Here is a 26013-nt window from a genome sequence, read left to right as displayed (position 1 = left end):
GCCGTCCGTAATTTCGAAAGTGTTGCCTGTGCAAGATGTTGTGCACGAAATGACCTCTCGATGATGTCCTATAAATGTTCGATGAGATATATTTTGGGCGAACTGTGTGGCCAGATCATTCTCTCGATTTGTCCAGAATGCTCTGATATAGCGCACTGCCATCCATAAAAATTCCATCGTCGTTTGGAAACGTAAAATCCGTGAATTGATGGCCGCAAATGGTCACAGAATAACGAACAAACATTTACAGGCAATGATCGGTTCAGTTAGACCAGAGGACTCAGTGCAAATGGTTGATTGGCTCTAGGAACTATGGGACTTTACATCTGAGGTCATCATTCCCCTAGACTTAGAACTACTGAAACCTAACTAACATAAGGACGTCACACACATCCATGCCCGAGGCAGGATTCGAACCTGCGTCCGTAGCAGCAGCGCGGTTCCGGACTGAAGCGCCTAGAACCGCTCGGACATAGCGGCCGGCTGGACTCAGTCCATTTCATGTAAACACAGCCAACCCCATTTTGCAGCCAGCACTAACATGCATAGTGCCTTATTGACAACTTGGGTGGACTCTGCGCCACACTCGAACCCTACCATCAGCTCTTACCAACCTAAAGCGGGATCCATCTGACCAGGTCACCTTTTTCCAGACGTGTAGGATCCAGCGGATATGTTCACGCGCCCATGAGAGGCACTGCAGGAGATGACGTGCTTGTAGCAAGGACGTCTGCTGCCATAGCTCACAACGACGAAATTTCACAAAACTGCTGTAACGTCCCACATTGATTTCTGGGGCAGTGTTGCTTGTCTGTTAGCACTGACAACTCTACAGAAACGCAGCTGCTCTCGGTCGTTTAGTGACAAGTGTCGGCTACTGCGTTGTCCGTGGTGAGAGGTAATGCCTTAAATTTGCTCTTCTCGGCACGCTCTTGACACGGCGGATCAGGGAATACTGATTTCCTTACGGTTTTCGAAATGGAATGTCCCATACCTCTAGCTCCAACTACTAATCCGCAATCTTTGTATTGACCATCTAGGATCAAGTAACAACTCCAATCCCTTTTCTTTCTTGGTGTTTCGTATTTTTCCAGTAACCCACATTCTGCCTATGTTGTCGTTTTCTTTCTCCTGTTCGTGTTGTTCCCTATTTCTTATGCCTTAAAAGCCTTTTAGATTAGATTAGATTAGATTAGATTAATACTAGTTCCATGGATCATGAATACGATATTTCGTAATGATGTGGAACGAGTCGAATTTTCCAATACATGACATAATTAGGTTAATTTAACAACATACTTAAGTTAATATAACAACTTTATTTTTTTGTGTTTTTTTGTTTTTCTTTATTTTTTATTTTATTTTTTTATTTTTTTAAAATATTTTAGGTTTTTTTTTCTTAATTTATTGCTAAAAATTCCTCTATGGAGTAGAAGGAGTTGTCATTCAGAAATTCTTTTAATTTCTTCTTAAATACTTGTTGGTTATCTGTCAGACTTTTGATACTATTTGGTAAGTGACCAAAGACTTTAGTGCCAGCATAATTCACCCCTTTCTGTGCCAAAGTTAGATTTAATCTTGAATAGTGAAGATCGTCCTTTCTCCTAGTATTGTAGTTATGCACACTGCTATTACTTTTGAATTGGGTTTGGTTGTTAATAACAAATTTCATAAGAGAGTATATATACTGAGAAGCTACTGTGAATATCCCTAGATCCTTAAATAAATGTCTGCAGGATGATCTTGGGTGGACTCCAGCTATTATTCTGATTACACGCTTTTGTGCAATAAATACTTTATTCCTCAGTGATGAATTACCCCAAAATATGATGCCATATGAAAGCAATGAGTGAAAATAGGCGTAGTAAGCTAATTTACTAAGATGTTTATCACCAAAATTTGCAATGACCCTTATTGCATAAGTAGCTGAACTCAAACGTTTCAGCAGATCATCAATGCGTTTCTTCCAATTTAATCTCTCATCAATGGACATACCTAAAAATTTGGAATATTCTACCTTAGCTATATGCTTCTGATTAAGGTCTATATTTATTAATGGTGTCATACCATTCACTGTACGGAACTGTATGTACTGTGTCTTATCAAAATTCAGTGAGAGACCGTTTACAAGGAACCACTTAGTAATTTTCTGAAAGACAGTATTGACAATTTCCTCAGTTAATTCTTGTTTCTCAGGTGTGATTACTATACTTGTATCATCAGCGAAGAGAACTAACTTTGCCTCTTCATGAATATAGAATGGAAGTCATTAATATATAATAAGAACAACAAAGGACCCAAGACTGACCCTTGTGGAACCCCATTCTTGATAGTTCCCCAATTTGAGGAATGTGCTGATCTTTGCATGTTACGAGAACTACTTATTTCAACTTTCTGCACTCTTCCAGTTAGGTACGAATTAAACCATTTGTGCACTGTCCCACTCATGCCACAATACTTGAGCTTGTCTAGCAGAATTTCATGATTTACACAATCAAAAGCCTTTGAGAGATTACAAAAAATCCCAATGGGTGGTGTTCGGTTATTCAGAGCATTCAAAATTTGACTGGTGAAAGCATATATGGCATTTTCTGTTGAAAAACCTTTCTGGAAACCAAACTTACATTTTGTTAGTACTTCATTTTTACAGATATGTGAAGCTACTCTTGAATACATTACTTTCTCAAAAATTTTCGATAAAGCTGTTAGAAGGGAGATTGGACGGTAATTGTTGACATCAGATCTATCTCCCTTTTTATGCAAAGGTATAACAATAGCATATTTCAGTCTATCAGGGAAAATGCCCTGTTCCAGAGAGCTATTACACAGGTGGCTGAGAATCTTACTTATCTGTTGAGAACAAGCTTTTAGTATTTTGCTGGAAATGCCATCAATTCCATGTGAGTTTTTGCTTTTAAGCAAGTTTATTATTTTCCTAATTTCAGAGGGAGAAGTGGGTGAGATTTCAATTGTATCAAATTGCATAGGTATGGCCTCTTCCATTAACAGCCTAGCATCTTCTAATGAACACCTGGATCCTACTATATCCACAACATTTAGAAAATGATTATTAAAAATATTTTCAACTTCTGACTTTTTGTTCGTAAAGTTTTCATTCAATTTGATGGTAATACTGTCTTCCTCTGCTCTTGCTTTTAAATTTTGCTTTTAAGCAAGTTTATTATTTTCCTAATTTCAGAGGGAGAAGTGGGTGAGATTTCAATTGTATCAAATTGCATAGGTATGGCCTCTTCCATTAACAGCCTAGCATCTTCTAATGAACACTTGGATCCTACTATATCCACAACATTTAGAAAATGATTATTAAAAATATTTTCAACTTCTGACTTTTTGTTCGTAAAGTTTTCATTCAATTTGATGGTAATACTGTCTTCCTCTGCTCTTGCTTTTAAATTTAATATTTTATGTGTGCAAATGTTTACGTACGTTGTTTTCGATTCTGTGATGTTGCTTCTTTCTAGTTCTTTTCTTATTTCTGTAATCCATGCTATTATCGTTTTTTTTTCCGGACATATAGAAACATTTGTTTCGTTAGCATGTTCTTATTCATTAGGTAGAGGTGTCCTAAAAAGATTAATCTTCGTTTTGCCGCTACTTACGATATTTTTTGTATGTTTTCGTAGATCTCCCGGTTACTTCCCATTTTGCAGTCTTCTTTAATTTTTATTGCACCCATTTTTTCTGATAATCAGTCTTTCAAGTACTTCTATTCTGTCCAGCTTATAGTTCATCTTTAAGCATTCTCATGCAAGTAAACATTCTGGTCTTGCCGGTGTATTATAGCATTTTACTTTTGTTTTCTAGAAGTGCGTTTGTTGTTATAGATGTCAAACCATATGCTTTTTCTACTTTCTTATCTCTTACATCTATTGCAGATTTTTCAAGTATTTACCTATTTTTAAAATAACTTGATTGAAGAACACGATTTTTGTAGCACTGCCCGTTCGTATGAGACGATGTTAATGACTGAACGAAGAAGGAAAGAGACTGATACAATTAGGATCCGATGTACCGCTACACAAGCCATCGGGAATTTCTCTGACAATCTGATCTTGAGGACGCCATCACGTAGAAACTGTGAATAGCCTTTTTTGTGTAAATGTGATAAGCATTTACTAAGCTGGTGTAAGAAGCTGTTAAAAGATAATCTGAAAATGTGATTAGGGGTGTTTTAACTCTCGTGCTATATATCAGAAATAGTCGTAGTTATGAGAGCCTGATAGTTTTTATTTAGTTCTCTTTGGTAGATTCGTTTTCTCTACGTGCTTGGAACGATCCAGTATACTCAAACAGCGGGTCAGTGCAGTACAAGTATCTCCCTGCTTAACGCTGATCTACTGTCTAACCTGTAGCATCGAACAGGGCACACTTGGACACTGTGCGTCCAAACCTGACACAACCATTTACGGCCCGTATTAATTAAAATTGCATCTGACCTCGGGGGCGGTCCACATTTCCTCGGCCGCGGTACGCGCCTTTCCATTATTTTCCGAAATTGAAAAGTTAATGAAATCGTGTTGTTTGCGCAAACCTGCACGACGACGATAAGTCGTACGCGACGAGGAGAAGTGGGGGTGGGGCGGAGGGAGCGGAGGGTAATAAAAATATATAGATGTGTGTGTGCGCATGTGTACGCGTATTTCTGGAAAGGCTAGCGGCCGGCTAGTAATCTAAAATATATCGGACCGACACAGGAACGAGTTAAAAAGAAGAGCCGGGCAGAGCGGAATACGAAGAACTGCGACGCAGCGAGAGAGAGACACACACGCAGACAGAAGGCAGCCAGGTGCCAAATTGATATCCGATATCAAATAAAAGGCTTGCGCACGGCGAGTGGAGTGTCTGTCGTCGGAGCGTGGAGCGTGATTGATGGGCGGCCGGTAATTGTGTGTATCTGCCAGTCAGCGCGCTCCTCCTGCCCCCCCCCCCCCCCCCCCCCCCGAGCCCCTCACCATGCCGTTTATGACGATCACAACTGGAAGTGACGGGCCACGTACATATTTTGGAGCCGTAATGGAGTTGTCACTTTGCCTTTGAAACGCGGCTGGGGCGTCTTTACTCCTTTTTCTCGGGCGGGCGCGCGCAGCTCGTTCGCCGGGGCGGAAATGGAAGGGAAGAGCAGGTGGGTAGGCAGCAGATACGTCGAGGCGGGGGAGGGGGGGGGGGGGGAACGGAGGCGCGTCGTTTAGCTGCGGGAATCTGGTGCGCCCGGCCCGATGACGGGAGGCGCTGGCGCGCTATCGGCCAGAGGATCACCGGCAGTCGCTGGAAGCTGTTAGGAGGCGGACGTGTGCTCTCACAAGAAACGGTTACTGTCGCCGTGCAGTGCCAGCCGGCCAGACTCTGTATCGAACATGCAAACGACATGCTCTCTTCTGTTGTTATTGTTGTTGTTGTGGTACTCAGTACGAAAAAAAAATGTGTTTCCGTGCTGTGGTTGCTGACTATCACTAGGCTCATTCTACACTGAAGTGACAAAAGTCATGTGATAGCGATCTGCACATATACAAATAGCGGTAGTATCGCGTATACAAGGTACACTACTGGCCATTAAAATTGCTACCCCAAGAATAAGCGCAGATGATAAACGAGTATTCATTGGACAAATATATTATACTAGAACTGAAATGTGATTACATTTTCACGTAATTTGTGTGCATAGATCCTGAGAAATCAGTATCCAGAACAACCACCTCTGGCCGTAGTAACGGCCTTGATACGCCTGGGCATTGAGTCACAGCTTGGATGGCGTGTACAGGTACAGCTGCCCATTCAGCTTCAACACGATACCACAGTTCATCAAGAGTAGTGACTGGGGTATTGTGACGAGCCAGTTGCTCGGCCACCATTCACCAGACGTTTTCAGTTGGTGAGAGATCTGGAGAACGTGCTGGACAGGGCAGCAGTCGATCATTTTCTGTATCCAGAAAGGCCGTACAGGACCTGCAACATGCGGTCGTGCATTATCCTGCTGAAATGTAGGGTTTCGTAGGTATCGAATGAAGGGTAGAGCCACAGGTCGTAACACATCTGAAATGTAACGTCCACTGTTCAAAGTGCCGTCAATGCGAACAAGAGGTGACCAAGACGTGTAACCAATGGCACCCCATACAATAACGCCGGGTCATAAGCCAGTATGGCAATGACGAATACACGCTTCCAATGTGCGTTCACCGCAATGTCGCCAATCACGGATGCGACCATCATGATGCTGTAAACAAAACCTGGATTCATCCGAAAAAATGACGTTTTACCATTCGTGCACCCAGGTTCGTCGTTGAGTACACCATCACAGGCGCTCCTGTCTGTGACGCAGCGTCGAGGGTAACCGCAGCCATGGTCTCCGAGCTGATAGTCCATGCTGCTGCAAACGTCGTCGAACTGTTCGTGCAGATGGTTGTTGTCTTGCAAACGTCCCCATATGTTGACTCAGGGATCGAGACGTGACTGCACGATCCGTTACAACCATGCTGATAAGATGCCTGTCATCTCGACTGCTAGTGATACGAGGCCGTTGGGATCCAGCACGGCGTTCCGTATTACCCTCCTGAACCCACCGATTCCATATTCTGCTAACAGTCATTGGATCTCGACCAACCCGAGCAGCAATGTCGCGATACGATAAACCGCAATCGCGATAGGCTACGATCCGACCTTTATCATAGTCAGAACCGTGATGATACGCATTTCTCTTCCTTACACGAGGCATCACAACAACGTTTCACCAGACTACGCCGGTCAACTGCTGTTTGTGTATGAGAAATGGGTTGGAAGCTTTCTTCATGTCAGCACGCTCTAGGTGTCGCCACCGACGCCAACCTTGTGTGAATGCTCTGAAAAGTGGCCGAGCGGTTCTAGTCGCTTCCGTCTGGAACCGCGCGACCGCTACGGTCGCAAATTCGAATCCTGCCTCGGGCATGGATATGTGTGATATCCTTAGGTTACTTAGGTTTAAGTAGTTCTAAGTTCTAGGGGACTTATGACCTCGGATGTTGAGTCCCTTAGTGCTCAGAGCCATTTGAACCGTTTTTGCTCTGAAAAGCTAATCATTTGCATATCACAGCATCTTCTTCCTGTCGGTTAAATTTCGCGTCTGTAACACGTCTTCTTCGTGGTGTAGCAATTTTAATGGCCAGTAGTGTATAAAAAGGCAGAAGGTGACATTTGTGCTCAGGTATTTCATGTGAAAAGGTTTCCGACGTGCCTATAGCCACACGAAGGGAATGCGGAATGGTAGTTACAGCTAAACGCATGAGATATTCAATTTCGAGATCGTTAGTGAATTCAGTATTTCGAGAGCCACAGTGTCAAGAGTGTGCAGATAATATCAAATTTCAGGCATTATCTGTTACCACGGACAATGCAGTGGCCCACTGCCTTCCCGTAACAACCGAGGGAGCGGCGTTTGCATAGAGTTGTCATTGCTAACAGATAACCAAACACTGAGTCACACTGCGTGAAATAACCGGTGAAATCAATATGGGACGTACGACGAACGTATCCACGAGGACAGTTTAGCGATATTTGGTGTTAATGGGCTACGGCAGCAGAAGCAGGCGCGAAAGCCTTTGCTAACAGCACGACATCACCTGGATTCGTGACTGTATCGGTTGGACCCTAGACGACTGGAAAACCGTAGCGTGCTCAAATGAGTCCTGTTTCTTTTGGTAAGTGTTGCGTAAGTGTGGCGTATACCCAACGAAGCCAAGGAGCCGGCCGGAGTGGCCGAGCGGTTCTAGGCGCTTCAGTCCGGAAGCGCGGTGCTGCTACGGTCGCAGGTTCGAACCCTGCCCCGGGCATGGATGTATGTGATGTCCTTAGGTTAGTTAGATTTAAGTAGTTCTAAGTTCTAGGGGACTGATGACCTCAGCTGTTAAGTCCCAAAGTGCTCAGAGCCGTTTGAACCATTTGGAGCCAAGGACCCAAGTTGTCAACAAGGTACTCAGCAGGCTGATAGTGGCTCCAATATGGCGTGGCCTGCGTTTACATTGAACAGACTGGGTCTTGTGGTCCAATTGAACCGATCATGGACTGGAAATGGTCCTGTTCGGCTACTTAGAGATCATTTGGAGCCATTCATGGACTTCATGTTCCCAAACAAGGATGAAATTTTTATGGATGATAGTGCGCCATGTCACCGGACTACAACTGTTCGCGAGTGGATTGAATAATATTCAGGACAATTCGAGAGAATGATCTGACCACCCGTCGAACATTTACTGGACATTATCTTGAGATCAGTTCGTGCGCAAAATCCTGTAGTGACAACAGTTTCGCGGTTGTGGACGGCCATAGAGGCAGCATGGCCCAGTATTTCTGCGGAGGTTTCCAACGAGTTGTTCAGTCTATGCAAAAGGAGATCCGACACGATATTAGGAGGTAGCCCAGGACTTTTGTCAACTCAATCACCGCAGTCTGGTTTTTATGCAAGTTGCAGATAACCTTTCGGTCGCTGTATTGCATCTCAACTACATTCATAATTTGAAGGGATGTTTTCTAACGACCGAGAGCAGCGGCGTATGCATTGAGTCGTCACTCCTGAAAGACAAGTAAACACTGCGTGAAAGAATCGCAGAAATCAATATGGGCCGTTCGACTAACGTATCCATGAGGACAGCGCGGCGATATTTGGTGTTAATGGGCTATGGCAGCAGACTACCGACGTGGGAACCTTTGCTAACATAACGACATTGCCTTCAGCGCATCTCCTGGGCTCGTGATCGTATCGGTTGGTTCCTAGACGACTGGAAAACCGTGGTCTGGACAGATGAGTCCCTCTCTCAGTTGGTAAGAGCTGATGGTAGAGTTCGAGTGTGGCTCAGACCCAACGAAGCCATGGACCCAAGTTGTTCAAATGGTTCAAATGGCTCTAAGCACTATGGGACTTAACATCAGAGGTCATCAGTCCCCTAGACTTAGAACTACTTAAACCTAACTATCCTAAGGACATCACACACATCCATGCCCGAGGTAGGATTCGAACCTGCGACCGTAGCAGCAGCGCGGTCCCGGACTGAAGCGCCTAGAACCGCTCGGCCACAGCGGCCGGCTGGACCCAAGTTGTCAACAAGGCACTGTGCAAGCTAATTGCGGCTCCAATATGGTGTGGACTGTCTTCACATGGAATAGTCTGGGTTCTCTGGTCCAATTGAACCGATCATGGCCTGGAAGTAGTCATGTATGACTACTTAGAGACTATTTGCAATTATTCAAGGACTTCATGTCCCCAAACAAAGATGGAATTTTTGTGGATGACAGTGCGCGATGTCACCGGACTACAACTGTTCGCGACTGGTTTGAAGAACATTCTGGACAATTCGAGAGAATGATCTGACCACCCATCGAACATTTACTGGACATAATCGTGAGATCAGTTCGTGCACAAAATCCTGTAGTGACAACAATTTCGCAGTTGTGGACGGCCATAGAGGCAGCATGGCTGAGTATTTCTGCGGAGGTTTCCAACGAGTTGTTCAGTCAGCAAAAGGAGATCCGACACGATATTAGGAGGTAGCCCAGGACTTTTGACGCCTCAGTGTATAACCACAGTCTGATTTTTATGCAAGTTGCAGATAACCTTTCGCTCGCTATATTGTATCTCTACTACATTCTTGATTTGAAAGAGTGTTTTCTAGTCATCAATGTCAAAAGCTAAACCCAAAAATTCTACAAATATTTTTTTTATTCAAACTATCTTGCAAAATAAAACGTACTGTCAGTACTGAGGCGTGTGCCTCTGCGTTTCTTCAGAACCCAAAACCGATGTCTACTGCGGTGGGTTTCGACCAGTCTTTCCGTTCTCCTGGATGTATACCATGGTAGTATTTTGCAATAATTAATTATTAAACTGATGGTATGCCTCTGTTCTAGCAGTAGTCTGTAGTGGTAGATGTGGCAATTAACTAACGAAACTGTGTGATTTATTGCAAACAAAGTTACAGCCAACTTTCGTCCCTTGCAACATATAGCCCTTAGCTGCATATACACGACTGCATAGTCATTCACAACACCCATGATACTGAGAAAACTATCCGAACTGCCTTCAATTAGGACGTATTTCAATCGCCGTATTTTCATCTTGGCACGCTGTGGTTCTTCCAGTGCATCGATTGACGCTTTGTTTCCGAATCATATTGGACACTTCAAGTTTTACCGCCTTTGACGACGTTCGTGAGTCTGGTAATTCTGTGGTTCTGTCGTGTTAGAACAAGTGTTCTCCCGATCGACATTTTATTCCTGAGTGACGTTTTTCATAACTATTTTTACACATACTCGTGTTTAATACATCATGTAAAAAAATTTCTTGGTGTCATTTTGTTAGTCTTTTACAATGTCGGCTATCATCAGAATGCTTAGATGTCCTCTCCCTGCACAGTCGCGAAGTCGAAATGTCTAAAAACATATATTTCCCTTATCGTTAGAAAGCAATACGTTGGCGGTTTTCACAAGGAATTTGAGGTTAATGAGCTTTTTAGTCGGTCGTGATCGCAACAACTATGAAGCAGCGTCATGTGCCATAAGGGCTCAAAAAGTAAACTAAAGGGAATGGCGAAAGGAAACGGTGTTTGGTTGCTCCTGGGGTATGAAGACCATTACATTCCAATACGAGCCTCATCCCATATGACTACTCATTAATTGGTGTGTAGGCTCGTTACTTGATTGCCACTGGTGATAGATTGCTGAAACAATGTGTAATACAATTGCTCTAATTCTGCATCTACACGCAAGTCGCCTTACAGTGCATGGCGGAGCGTAGTTGGGGTACCTCTGCTTTTTGCACTTTATCAGTTCCAGCAGTGAATGGTACGGCGGAAGAACGACTTGCTGTTACGTTCCGTATGCTCGCTGATTTTGTCAAAAATTACTTTCGCGGTCATTTTTCAAGATATGTGTGTGAGGTCATATCCAGACACTCTGGGATGAAAATGGCAATGAAACAGAGGATGACACGCGTAAAGCTGAAATACTAAACACCTTTTTCCAAAGCTGTTTCACAGAGGAAGACCGCACTGCAGTTCCTTCTCTAAATCCTCGCACGAACGAAAAAATTGCTGATATCGAAATAAGTGTCCAAGGAATAGAAAAGCAACTGAAATCACTCAACAGAGGAAAGTTCACTGGACCTGACGGGATACCAACAGTTTTCAAGAAGGGTCGTCGGGCAGATGCGCAAAACTATAGGTGTATATCTCTGACATCTATCTGTTGTAGAATTTTAGAACACATTTTTGCTCACGTATCATGTCATTTCTGGAAATCCAGAATCTACTCTGTAGGACTCAACACTGATTCCGGAAACAGCGATCGTGTGAAACCCAACTCGCTTTATTTGTTCATGAGACCCAGAAAATATTAGATACAGGCTCCCAGGTAGACGCCATTTTCCTTTAATTCCGGAAAGCGTTCGATACTGTTCCGCACTGTCGCCTGATAAACAAAGTAAGAGCCTACGGAATATCAGACCACCTCTGTGGCTAGATTGAAGGGTTTTTAGCAAACAGAACACAGCATGTTGTTCTCAATGGAGAGACGTCTACAGACGTTAAATTAACCTCTGGCATTCCACAGGGGAGTGTTATGGGACCATTGCTCTTCACAATATATACAAATGACCTAGTAGATAGTGTCGGAAGTTCCATGCGGCTTTTCGCGGATGATGCTGTAGTATACAGAGAGTTGCAGCATTAGCAAATTGCAGTGAAATGCAGGAAGATCTGCAGCGGATAGGCACTTGGTGCAGGGAGTGGCAACTGACCCTTAACGTAGACAAATGTAATGTATTGCGAATACATAGAAAGAAGGATCCTTTATTGTATGATTATATGATAGCAGAACAAACACTGGTAGCAGTTACTTCTGTAAAATATTTGGGAGTATGCGTACGGAACAATTTGAAGTGGAATGATCATCTAAAATTAATTGTTGGTAAGGCGAGTGCCAGGTTGAGATTCATTGGGAGAGTTTTTAGAAAATGTAGTCTATCAACAAAGGAGGTGGCGTACAAAACACTCGTTCGACCTATACTTGAGTATTGCTCATCAGTGTGGGATCCGTACCAGGTCAGGTTGACAGAGGAAATAGAGAAGGTCCAAAGAAGAGCGGCGCGTTTCGTCACAGGGTTATTTGGTAAGCGTGATAGCGTTACGGAGATGTTTAGCAAACTCAAGTGGCAGACTCTGCAAGAGAGGCGCTCTGCCTCGTGGTGTAACTTGCTGTCCAGGTTTCGAGAGGGTGCGTTTCTGGACGAGGTATCGAATGTATTGCTTCCCCAACTTATACCTTCCGTGGAGATCACGAAAGTAAAATTAGAGAGATTCGAGCGCTCACGGAGGCTTTCCGGCAGTTGTTCTTCCCGCGAAGCATACGCGACTGGAACAGGAAAGGGAGGTAATGACAGTGGCACGTAAAGTGCCCTCCGCCACACACCGTTGGGTGGCTTGCGGAGTATTAATGTAGATTTAAATGTAGATATGTTTCTCGACGTTTCTTCAAAGCTTTGATTTCTGAATTTTAACATTAAACCTCACCGTAATAAACAACGCCACCTTGTAGAGTCTGCCACTGGAGTCTGAAAAGGATCTCCGTGATACTATTGCATTTTTAAGCCACCCTTAGACGTTCAATAATATCGACAATATTTTCCGGAGGCGCAGTACTACTGACCGTCTAGAGGAGGGACTGAGAGGTAGCGCAGTTATATTGAGAGCATCAAAAACTTGGGAAATATATGCGCAGTCTGGAAATATTGTGCCATCTGTGGGCACTGTTGACAATATTCTCGGCAGTCTCTCGCGCGCTACACGGACTAAGGAGATTAGGGTGGTTGTTGCTGGATGGAAAATGAGTTCAAAACAAGACGAAAGAGTGTTATTATTAGAGTGCATCAAAATGTATAAATGATTGCCGGCATTGTGAGACGTTACAGCAGATGAGTACAAAAACAGAAGTGCTAAGAATGATGAATCGTATGATTTGTTGCTCAGAAACTATAGGGAACAGCCAAGAAGGAAGATGTTTCTAAAAATTTAATTGACATCAAGTTACGCATAAAAGTGTGTGTGTGTGTGTGTGTGTGTGTGTGTGTGTGTACACATTAATTACCGGAATATAATTCGTTAGTGCACGTATTATTCCATGAGTCGTTTCCATAACTATGTCTCAAATGCCGCAAGGTGGAAACGGCCCTTGTAAATTTCAAGTCTTCCAAAGAATAGCCAGTAGGAAGGTATCGTAGCGTAATAGACAGACAGTGACTTGGTGGACCTACGTCTGTCATTGTATTTTTTGTTGGTTCTTTTTTTTTATTATTTTTTTTTTTTATGAAGCTGGTATGCACCTCCGCGGGAACTTATTCGGTGTGTGCAAGAGGGAGGGGGGGGGGGGGGGACAAGTACCAACGTGTGGGGACGCCAGTGTATTAGGAAAACCAATTCTAGTAATGTATCAAATGTTGGACCATCAACACACAATAATCTTTTCTTTTTTTGTCGAACTCAGTTCTCTCAACAAGTTTTTGTGAGTGATTTTTGACGCTGCTTGAAACAGTTTTTCATCCACCTTTTATTCTTTTTGCAACAAAGTAGAGCGAATGTCACAACAGAAGCGTCTTTATCGTTCAACATTCCGAACCACAGTCTTATTGCACATTATTATTGAGGCATTGGGAGTACGTAGTAGTATTGCGCAGTATTATTGGCCGTCGAGATGCCACTGTCAACGAACCTGCGACGGAACGTGTTTACCTTCTTTTATGTCTACCTATTCTCTACACCCTAACTGCAACGGTCCCAGACTAAAGAGCAGTACTTGCAAATCGGTCCAACGAGGTTCTTTGTAAGCTACTTTTTTCCTTAAGATTGTTTTAACTAATGCTACCCTCTCAACAGCTTCTCCTACAATTCAGGGTGAGCACAACAGAACTTTATGCTATCAAAAATTAATACAAACGAAAAGTACAACTTTTTCGCTTCAAATCGTAACCTGTTAATAGAGTATCTCCAGAAGATTTTAGGTATAGACACAATTATTTTGTTGTATAGAGAGTGCTGATGTAGAAAATGGCAAGTACAACATAACAGAATAGCTGTGTAGCTGTGGTGTCGTCTATTTAGCAAAAAGGGATTCGGTAACAGCTGTTCAACGAGTATTTCGCAACCCAGTAGAATCTTCATGTATCCTGACAGAAACAGTTTGGAAGGAAGTGCAGAAGTCGTGGTCGGCCTCCTGTGCGGGGGGGGGGGGGGGGGGGGGGGGGGGGGGGGGGGGGGCAAAATGGAAACTCTACGAGGTGGCTCTTGGTGAAAACGTGTGCAAAGTGCTCGTTGAACAATTGTTGCCGACTCCCTTTCTGCTAATTGAGGACACACTTGCTATTCTGTTGTGTTCTAATTGCCATTATACACTAGCGCTCTCTGGCGGCGGCAGAGTGCAACAGAAGAATTGGGTCCACAGTTGGGAATACTTCTGGAGAGACTCTATTAATACGTTTTTGAAGCGACTAAGTTATATCGTTTCGTTTGTATGAGTTTTTGATACTGTAAAATTATGTTGTGCTCACCCTGTGGCTTTCTTGGTAATTTCGTTTCCAGTCACTGCGGACACAGGCTCCCAAAATATTTGCGGTTTTTGCTGTTTTCAGTGACTGATTATCAGTCGTGTTCTTTCCGTATATTTAATAGCAATAACAATTGATGTGTTGGTAAATGTGCCAACACCTTGTAGATAGAGGAGGCCGAAAGGCACGCTATCTAACGCAGACGGGCGTGAATTCTGGAACAGGATAAGTAGTGAATTCTAATAAGAAAAGTATGCAGCTCCTCGAATACTTATCTTTTATTCTTTGATGAATACAGCATTCTTGATGAGACATTTCATATGATAACTTTCAAACTATGTAAGGCTAATGGCACCTTGCTAGGTCGTAGCCATGGACTTAGCTGAAGGCTATTCTAACTGTCTCTCGGCAAATGAGAGAAAGGCTTCGACAGTGTAGTCGCTAGCAAAGTCGTCGTACAACTGGGATCGAGTGCTATATCGTATCTCGAGACCTACCTTGTGGTGGCGCTCGGTCTGCAATCACACAGTGGCGACACGCGGGTCCGACATGTACTAAATAGACCGCGGCCGATTTAAGCTACCACCTAGCAAGTATGGTGTCTGGCGGTGACACCACAACAATAACAATAGTTGAGGGTCAACTGGGTTTTCCGAGACCGAGAGTCTGCAAATATTCATGCATTTTGCTACAATTTTCCGGTATTGTGACGCTAACAAACAAAGTTGGAAGACCCATTATTCTTTAATAACAATAACAGTAACAGAAACAATCGCGAAGTTACCAGGAAAGGTGTCCAGAGAAACTTGAAATGGAATGACCAGAGAAAACCACTTGTAGGAAACGCGTATACCAACTAGAGAGTCACTGAAATAATTCCACGGATTTGTAACTTACCCAAAAATGAAGGAGGTTAGAACCTCGCAGTTAATGTATCCTTGAGTATTATTCGTCAGTTTGGGACTTTTACAATGCGAGATAAATAAAGGAAGATAGAGAAGACCCGAAGGAGAAATATATGTCTCGTCATGGGATCGTTTAATAAATACCAGAGCGCCACAGAGATGATCACCAGAATCCGGTGACAGTCGCTTAAAGACAGGTTTTATGTTGGAATTCCGAGAGCATATGAAGGGATTATTTCAATAGCGGTACAACTCAATTTTTAGTCAAAATATCCACGGGTGTGCTGCCGGTCTACAGTGTCCAACGAGCACAATATTTCGGCGATCATACATGTCGCCATCATCAGGTGAACTGACGGACTGAGCTCCTGTGAACGTGCCGGCACGGAGATCCGTACGCTATGGCTGCTCAGAGGGAACTGGGTTCGGTCGCGGCGGCGGCTGATTTAAATACCCTCCGCCCGCGGCGCGCTCCCTCCGCCGTCCGCGCCCCGCGCCACGGTCGCGCGGTGGAACAGATTGCGACGGCGTCTGAGATGACGTCGGAGTGATGGCTCTGTCCGCCGTGGTCGTCACAACTATACGTTTGCTCGATTTACTCTTGATTAACCCGATCGCTGGTTCCCAAGCCTTGCTAAGATTATAGCCACAGTCACGGTTTATGAGGTCGTCATTGGTGCGAATTTCGATGGCCTCTCTAACAACGCTGTCCCAATATCTCGACGTCTGTACCAGAATCCTCGTGCGGTCATATTCCATGGCGTGATTTTCCGACAAACAATGTTCAGCGACCGCCGACTTGCTCGGATACATCAGACGAGTGTGCCTCTGGTGTTCACGGCATCGATCCTCGACGGTACGCATCGTCTGACCAATATACGACTTGCCACATTGACACGGAATCTGGTACACGCCGGCCTTCCTCAAACCGAGGTCATCTTTGGCGCTCCCCACCAGTGCACGAGTTTTATTTGGAGGACAAAACACAGTCCCGACCCGGTGTTTCTTCAGAATGCGAGCGATTTTCCCCGAGAGTGCGCCTGTGTATGGAATAAATGCAGTGCCTACCTCCTCCCTCGTGACTTCATTCATCTCAAGAGGTTGTGCTGCAGTGGTTGGGCGGAGAGCACGTTGAATCTGCCACTCTGAGTACCCATTTTTTCGAAATACAGTTCTCAGATGTTCCAATTCCTGGGGTAGACTCTCTGCGTCAGAGATAGTGCGCGCCCTATGTACTAGAGTTTTAAGTACCCCATTCCTCTGTGAAGGGTGGTGGCAGCTGTCTGCGTGCAAATACAGATCAGTGTGCGTAGTCTTCCGATACACCCCATGACCTAGGGTGCCGTCAGCCCTTCTCTTGACCAAGACGTCAAGGAAAGGTAATTTACCTTCCGTTTCAGTCTCCATAGTGAATTTGATGTTGGGGTGTATGGAGTTTAGATGTGTAAGGAAGTGTGGCTATAATCTTAGCAAGGCTTGGGAACCAGCGATCGGGTTAATCAAGAGTAAATCGAGCAAACGTATAGTTGTGACGACCACGGCGGACAGAGCCATCACTCCGACGTCATCTCAGACGCCGTCGCAATCTGTTCCACCGCGCGACCGTGGCGCGGGGCGCGGACGGCGGAGGGAGCGCGCCGCGGGCGGAGGGTATTTAAATCAGCCGCCGCCGCGACCGAACCCAGTTCCCTCTGAGCAGCCATAGCGTACGGATCTCCGTGCCGGCACGTTCACAGGAGCTCAGTCCGTCAGTTCACCTGATGATGGCGACATGTATGATCGCCGAAATATTGTGCCCGTTGGACACTGTAGACCGGCAGCACACCCGTGGATATTTTGACTATCAAATACGCCGGGAGAAACTCAAGGATCACATCATACACCTTTACGGGGAGGAGATGTATCGCAGCATGAAGAAATTTGAAAAGTTGCGCCACCGTAGATGTCGTTTGCTAAGTACTCTTGCCTTTCTAAAGAGATGTCGTTCCGAGAATGTTGTTCCAAATTTTGCTAAGGTTATGCATCACATCGATTCTGCAGCAACTAAGAGAATCAAGAAACGAGCCAGCCTCGCGTTGGTACGTGAGAGAGTGCAATTCACCCGCCGGAGCCTTGAGTTTATCTCACAGGAATTACTCAAGCTACATTTGCAACTGGCTAGTAAGTTTACTTCTTGTTCCTGGGATTGGATTGATGGTGTCACCTGGGTGTCAGCTGATTCCGCCCATAAGAAGGCTACGGGACGTCAAACAGCTAAGTTCTCACGTCTACTTGACAAACCATCTCTACAGGTTCCGTGCAAGACTGTCATCAATTTGAGTGGCATGGTGTTGAGTGATGATGCAGTCTCGGTTTTGCAGAAAGGTCTCAACTTCGCTCCCACCCCCAAGTTCACTCCGGTCGCAGAAATTGTTAGTGCTGTTGAACAGGTTGCAGCTCGACTTCCGCCAGAATCAGCCGAGGAAATACGTCGTGAAACGTGTCGTGCGTTGACGAAATCCAAGCCGATGAAGTCAAATATCAGCAGTAAAGAGAGGGCGGCCATTCGTGATCTGAGGGAGCGCTCTGAAATTGTTGTCTTACCGGCTGACAAAGGCAATGCTACAGTTGTTGTCTCCCATAAGGACTACACTGATAAGATGCAGAGCCTGCTAAATGACGATTCCTACCGGAAGATCAGCGTTGACCCTACAAAGAAGGTGGAGAACAAGACGAGGGCGCTTCTCAAGGACGCAGATTTACCGGAGGGTGACGCTAAGAAATTGTTACCCCAAGGTCCGGTACCGCCTAGACTATATGGACTCCCGAAGGTTCACAAAGAGGGGATACCATTACGCCCCATTGTCAGCAACATCAGGGCACCTACATATTTGTTGGCCAAATACCTGACGGGAATATTAAGTCCTTATGTGGGTAAATGCCCTCATCACATCCGTAATTCCGTCGATTTTGTTAAACGCCTTGACAGCTTCAGGTTGGATGAGTCAGATATCATGGTGAGTTTTGACGTCGTTTCCTTGTTTACGAGGGTACCCCTGCGAGAGTCACTAGAATTGATTAGTCAGAAGTTTGACGAGAAGACCACTGAACTTTTTAGGCATGTCTTGACTTCCACGTATTTTCTTTTTAATGGAGAATATTACGAACAAACGGAGGGAGTCGCCATGGGTAGCCCACTCTCACCGGTGGTAGCGAATTTGTACATGGAGAACTTCGAGGAGGAAGCCCTGTCGTCATCCGTATGGAAACCTACTTGCTTTTTCCGTTACGTGGACGACACGTTCGTCATCTGGCCACATGGTATGGATAAACTCCTTGACTTCCTTACACATCTAAACTCCATACACCCCAACATCAAATTCACTATGGAGACTGAAACGGAAGGTAAATTACCTTTCCTTGACGTCTTGGTCAAGAGAAGGGCTGACGGCACCCTAGGTCATGGGGTGTATCGGAAGACTACGCACACTGATCTGTATTTGCACGCAGACAGCTGCCACCACCCTTCACAGAGGAATGGGGTACTTAAAACTCTAGTACATAGGGCGCGCACTATCTCTGACGCAGAGAGTCTACCCCAGGAATTGGAACATCTGAGAACTGTATTTCGAAAAAATGGGTACTCAGAGTGGCAGATTCAACGTGCTCTCCGCCCAACCACTGCAGCACAACCCTTGAGATGAATGAAGTCACGAGGGAGGAGGTAGGCACTGCATTTATTCCATACACAGGCGCACTCTCGGGGAAAATCGCTCGCATTCTGAAGAAACACCGGGTCGGGACTGTGTTTTGTCCTCCAAATAAAACTCGTGCACTGGTGGGGAGCGCCAAAGATGACCTCGGTTTGAGGAAGGCCGGCGTGTACCAGATTCCGTGTCAATGTGGCAAGTCGTATATTGGTCAGACGATGCGTACCGTCGAGGATCGATGCCGTGAACACCAGAGGCACACTCGTCTGATGCATCCGAGCAAGTCGGCGGTCGCTGAACATTGTTTGTCGGAAAATCACGCCATGGAATATGACCGCACGAGGATTCTGGTACAGACGTCGAGATATTGGGACAGCGTTGTTAGAGAGGCCATCGAAATTCGCACCAATGACGACCTCATAAACCGTGACTGTGGCTATAATCTTAGCAAGGCTTGGGAACCAGCGATCGGGTTAATCAAGAGTAAATCGAGCAAACGTATAGTTGTGACGACCACGGCGGACAGAGCCATCACTCCGACGTCATCTCAGACGCCGTCGCAATCTGTTCCACCGCGCGACCGTGGCGCGGGGCGCGGACGGCGGAGGGAGCGCGCCGCGGGCGGAGGGTATTTAAATCAGCCGCCGCCGCGACCGAACCCAGTTCCCTCTGAGCAGCCATAGCGTACGGATCTCCGTGCCGGCACGTTCACAGGAGCTCAGTCCGTCAGTTCACCTGATGATGGCGACATGTATGATCGCCGAAATATTGTGCCCGTTGGACACTGTAGACCGGCAGCACACCCGTGGATATTTTGACTATCAAATACGCCGGGAGAAACTCAAGGATCACAACTCAATTTTTGTTCATTTACAGATACAGAGTCCTAAAGTTAAATGAGCGCTCAAAAATCTGCAGTTGAGACACCAGAAATATTCAAGCATATGGCTTCTTGCTAGAGATGAACCTGTCTTTCTGTTTGTTTGGATCATTAATTCCAGAAACATTATAGGCAGAAAAGTGGAGGTAATGGACTTGTACCACAGTTGAAATAAGCCCTTAATATGTCCCAGAAGTGTCAGACAACATGTACCGTGAAAGGACCCTGAATGGAAAAAAAATCACATAAATTAAAGGAATATGGAGTCTTACCGACAGATGTTCTTTCTGTGCACGATTCCCGAATAAAACAGGAAAGGGGCAAACGAGCAGTCCACGCGAAGCATCCTCCGCCATCCACCGTAAAATACCTTGCGGACTGTAGATGTTGACGTACTCCCTTTCATTTGACCTTATTTATCCGTAATATAAGCACTCTCAATAACCAGGACCTGTCTAGATAACACTGACAACGTTTCTAGTATATGGAACTGTTCAAATAGATCATATTTCACAGTGTGGCACGCATCTCAGATTACGACGCTATCTCTTGTTCAGCTACAGGAGGCAGAAAAATGGACACACAATAACTGAAAAGTCACATTCACATCCAAATTCGTATCAATTGTTTCCCTCCACATTCCCACTCAACAAGGCATTAAAGTGACAAAAAGCCTTGTGTCAGCGGTCGGATGAAGTGGCACTAGCCTGATCCTGTTGCATCCACAACATGAACTATACTTGCAATACATTTAGCAGTAATACGAGGTGTGATAGGAGAGTTTTAAGGATGGATCCGCTATTGCTTACTGGTTTGGCGGGCAGGTACACGGAGGGTGGGGAGTGAGTCATTGCTTTGTCCTTGAACGCCCTCTGACAGGAAACTGCGTTTCCTTTATTCAGTTCGTTGTGGCAACTGGCTGAGTGCGGGTCTGTTAGGGCTTGTTGCCAGATTCTCTCTGCGTGAAAACTGACTTGAAAACGGAGCAACGAGTTTGTGTGAAATTTTGTTGTAAAACTGGGAAATCAGCTTCTGAGACTTACGAACTAGTAAAAACAGATTTTGGAAGTAATTGGACGAGCCAGTTAAATGTTTTTGTCTGGTGCACAACCATTTCAGCTTTAAAGCCTACCAGATGACGTAAATAATCGGATCTACGAGGGCGTGCAATGTCTCCTAGGCGGCCAGGGTGACCGTGCGGTTCTAGGCGCTACAGTCTGGAACCGCACGACCGCTGCGGTCGCAGGTTCGAATCCTGCCTCGGGCATGGATGTGTGTGATGTCCTTAGGTTAGTTAGGTTTAAGTAGTTCTAAGTTCTAGGGGACTGATGACCTCAGAAGTTAAGTCCCATGGTGCTCAGAGCCATTTTTTGAATGTCCCCTAATTTTTTATGTGAAAGCTCTTAATCCTTCTTAAATAAAACGAACGTTATTAACAATCCACACCTTTATTCTTCATGTCTACATATTTGCAGCCGCCTGCCGCTAGAGAATTCCGAATTGTAACGTGCAACATGGCGTTGTGTAACGCACCTACGTCTGTGTGTGAGAAACAGCGCGCTGTAATCGAGTTTCGAATTCGAAAAATATGACCACAAATGGAGCACCCTCTCCTTGAGCATAACAATGCCGGGCCACACACGAGCAAGATTCACTATCATTGATCATTCTTCGAGGACTTCACTTTGATGGTGATGAAGCGAAGCGGTACAAGCAGAGCTGAGGTTGTGGCTCCGTTAACAGTGTCGAACATTGTACAGTCGCGGCATCAACAAACTGGTCTGAATGTGTTTGCCGACAGGGTGGCTGTGTGAAGATATAAACTTGAAGGCATGAAGAGAAAAGAATTACAATGTTCATACAGTTTGCTTTATTTAGAAAGCATTAACAGTTTTCACAAAAAAATTCAGACGCGTAACTTTTCAGCATGCCCTCATAGCTGCATGATAATAAAATTTTATAACAGCTTCTTAGTGGCATATATAAAAATATCAGACTACAGAGAAATCCACCAGGTTATTTACGTTGCAGCGGGAACCATTAGTATCGAAAGTATCCAAACAATTTCTGGAAGCAATGCAAATGGTTCAAATGGCTCTGAGCACTATGGGACTCAACTGCTGAGGTCATTAGTCCCCTAGAACTTAGAACTAGTTAAACCTAACTAACCTAAGGACATCACAAACATCCATGCCCGAGGCAGGATTCGAACCTGCGACCGTAGCGGTCTTGCGGTTCCAGACTGCAGCGCCTTTAACCGCACGGCCACTTCGGCCGGCGGAAGCAATGCAAAAGTCAGTTGTTCTTAACAAAGAGAATGGACGTAACTATCTGAAGTACGAATTTTTCTTTCTAATATGACGTGGCGAGAGTACTAAGAATTTTGAATTTGGCCGCTCACTTCTCACGACCACAGTCTCTATAAACCTATACAAGTATGAAAGCCGCCCCGGATTAGCCGAGCGGTCTGAGGCGCTACAGTCATGGACTGTGCGGCTGGTCCCGGCGGAGGTTCGAGTCCTCCCTCGGGCATGGGTGTGTTTGTCCTTAGGATAATTTAGATTAAGTAGTGTGTAAGCTTAGGGACTGATGACCTTAGCAGTTAAGTCCCATAAGATTTCACACACATTAGTATGAATGAATTCTCTGTCGCAGGAAACTATCCAAAACAAAGAATTATCTGATAATAATTCGGTAGTCCAGTTCACCGAACTGAGCGATACACTCATAATACATCCACTTAAAAATATCATGAATGAAAAAATTAGACAGTATCAAGTTGAGATTTCACTTTCGATATTGCGTGATATTTATCAACACAACAAACACAAAATTTAATTATAATAATGGAATATCCTTGGTGGAATATAAGTAACGGAAGAAGTTCAGGTAACAACTCACTGTATAACTAAGGCACTGAGTGGTCTATAATCCCATAAGCTAAACTGAAAACGTGCTAACCTTTCAGGTGATGTCCTTTTTCAGAGCTAACTACTAGGAGTAGTTATCTCATCGAAGAAGTGAAGTTACGAAATTAATTTTATGCTTGTTTGCGAGAACATGTTTGTACTCCTGGCCGATATCGAAATCACGATCCGCAGCATCGTCGGGCGTCGCTAGAGGAGCGAAAGCAAAATACCGCAGGCTACTGATGAAGCAGGGTTGGGCTGCACCATGTTGTTTGTTTCCGACAACACAGAGAAAAAGTTAAAGCTGTGTCGGGTCAATCCACACGGCTACGGAAGTCGTTTGGATGCACCCGACAGAGGTGCAACATTTGCTCTGTGCTGCCGGAAGCGAACAACGTGGTGTAGCCCATCCCCGATTAATCGGTGGCTGTGGTACTTTGCTTTCGCTTCTCTAGCGACGTGGGGATTTCGATATCTCCCTGGAGTGCAAATATTTACTCGCAAATAATTACGTAATCTTATTCTTTTCGAGGCGATAATTAAAATTTTGTGACCCTCCTCCTCGTCACCTCTGAATGAAGACATCGTCTGGAAGCTTATCAAGGTTTTAAATATTTTAATGTGTCTATCGACTAGTGAACAACACAGCGGTACGGTAATATGTTACCTTTACTCATTCCATAACTCAAGAACATTGCCCTTGTATCACACCGAGAAATGTTCTTGTTGTCCTCGTATTTTTACATGTACTCTGCAAGAACGGATGACGTACTGTTTACGAATGAACCTCTACGGACTGAAGAGCACCGCCGCATGTGAAGGGGAACTGGGGGAAGTACGAAGCGCCGCGTCGCGTCTGCAGGCTGGCGGGCGCTCACCACCCTGAATACAAAATCCCCGCCTCTTTATTTCTTTCCTCCGTACGCCTCTTCCTCCATTCTTTGCTCAAAGAAATCCATTTACGCGAATTTACAGGGTATAAAAGGAGGCAGAATAAATCGCGTTGCCATGGGCGGGCGAGCTTTAGGAGTCTGCGAAGCGCCTGTCAAGGAGAGCATCCCTGCATGCCTTCGAGTCGTGCGGCCGAGTGTACTTATAGGCGCGCGCATAACGCTGCTCCTTTCGCGGTGGCAGCGCATATCGTCGTCGACGGTAAAATGTAAATTTCGTCTGCTTTTCAAAGTATAATAAAGCTACTCTGCCTCGTCACGAGCACAGGGATACAACGTCGTTGTTTCGCCTCGTCGTCGTGAACCGAACGTCAGACGATTGCTATTCCCTTTGGTGGCAGCTGAACTTCTGGCATAAGAGGATGGCGCTCCGAGGTTTCAGTAACATTCCAAAACGCTTTCGCTGACCTCACCGAACTGAAATTTCTTAATCCTGACCCATTTAACCGGTATAACAGTTGCTTTTAAAATATGGACAGTTTGTATTTACGAGGGTTGTCCAGAAAGTATGTTCCACTCGGTCGCGAAATGGAAACCACAGTGAAAACCAGAAACGTGTTATTTACAGCAGTTAAGTACACCTTGCACCAACTTCTCTACATCGTCACCGCCCCAACTTCGAGTTTTGTCGTAGTGTTGTGCCAACTTTCTAATATCCTCGTCATAGAAATCAGCTGCCTGTACTTTCGGCCAGTTATCTGCACTGTCCGTGGAAAAATTTTATCTTCATAGCCAGCGGTTCTTGTGAGCAGAGATGAGACTCGGGGGAGCCAATTACGGACTGTATTGTGGGTGATCGTGATCAAACACTTCTCATCGGAAACGCTGCAGGAGCGTCTTCATTGCCTCTGCAGTGTGCGGCCGAGAATTCGCATGAAGAAGGAACTGCTCGACAGTTGTGTTATGTGGGCTGCATGAACAGGCGAAATCTCTAACCAGGCTCTCATACTTGGCGGAAGACACTATTTCCTATGCACCTTTACGTGCTCATTGTACACTCAAAACTGAAAAGAGCGAAGCGACACGATCGAATGGCATACTAGAGACACTGCGCAACACATCTGTGCAAAGCTTTACCGATTTTCCCAGTGGTTTCTATTTCGCGACCGATTGGAACTTACTTTCTGGACAACCCTCGTATCTGACAGAGCTATTAAAATTATACATGCTGTAGTGGGTATTGCAGATATTTTTATACGTGGTACCTTAATATGTACACATATCAATGTGTTCGTTGTTTTTTCTCTGTTTCGAACAGTAGACCCTCAAACACGTCACGTAATTTACTACCTGATATTTTCTGCACGGTCATAACTGCACCACTGTCATATAAACTAACTATATAGTGTCCATGTGTCCACACTTCAACACCTGACCTGATACTCAGGAGAAAATGGCTTGCTCTTGCCACATACACTTGGAGGTACTAACCAACCTAAAAACACACGACTTGTAATAGCGTTATTTATTAGTCTGCAGAATACGTAAACAATTATGTAGTGTCGTACAGTACATTGTCCTCAGTTATCAATAGCAATACCTGCAGTTACACACATTACACTCCGTATATGGAATGATGCAAGCTTAAATAATCAGAGACTTAGACACAGGTACCTTTTATCACAAACTCTATATTATTTATATGTTAAAGGTTTCATAACTGAATGCAAACTTTATTACCAAAACATTTTAAAATAAATAACGATACTCTATACACAATGCTCTCTTCAGGCAACCATTTGATGTTAGCCAGAACAAAGATGAGCTACACGTAGAATGTATCTGCTTTTGAAAGTAGAAAATGAGAGTAATTTAAATATCTCCAGATCGAAACAAAAGTGATGCCATTTAGAGTATCCGAGCTAGTTAGGACCTAAATAGCCATAAGTAACGAATCAATTGTGCACAGTAACTATTACTTTTTATCTTGTATGTAATATTACGGTACTTCCATCAAATAATGAAGTGAGTGAAAAGCTACAGAAATTACAGTGCAAATACACTTCTCGGATTTGCCGCCGACTAACAGTGTGCAAGTCCTACTGTATTCCATGCACACAACTGTTGGACATCTTCGAGTGATGGTAGATGGTGACGTCACTTCC

General features: G+C 44.7%; 1 protein-coding gene across 1 annotated transcript in view; it reads left to right on the top strand.

Annotated features, from left to right (window-relative positions):
* Positions 1–26013, top strand: part of LOC124616598 (hemicentin-1) — a 1150083-nt gene that overhangs the window by 805034 nt on the left and 319036 nt on the right. The gene's annotated exons all lie outside the window — the stretch shown is intronic.

This window comes from Schistocerca americana, chromosome 5 (genome assembly GCF_021461395.2).
Source record: "Schistocerca americana isolate TAMUIC-IGC-003095 chromosome 5, iqSchAmer2.1, whole genome shotgun sequence".
In the NCBI taxonomy this organism is placed as follows: domain Eukaryota; kingdom Metazoa; phylum Arthropoda; class Insecta; order Orthoptera; family Acrididae; genus Schistocerca; species Schistocerca americana.
The sequence above is the reverse complement of the archived record's forward strand: the minus strand, read 5'-3'. Positions and strand labels throughout refer to the sequence as shown.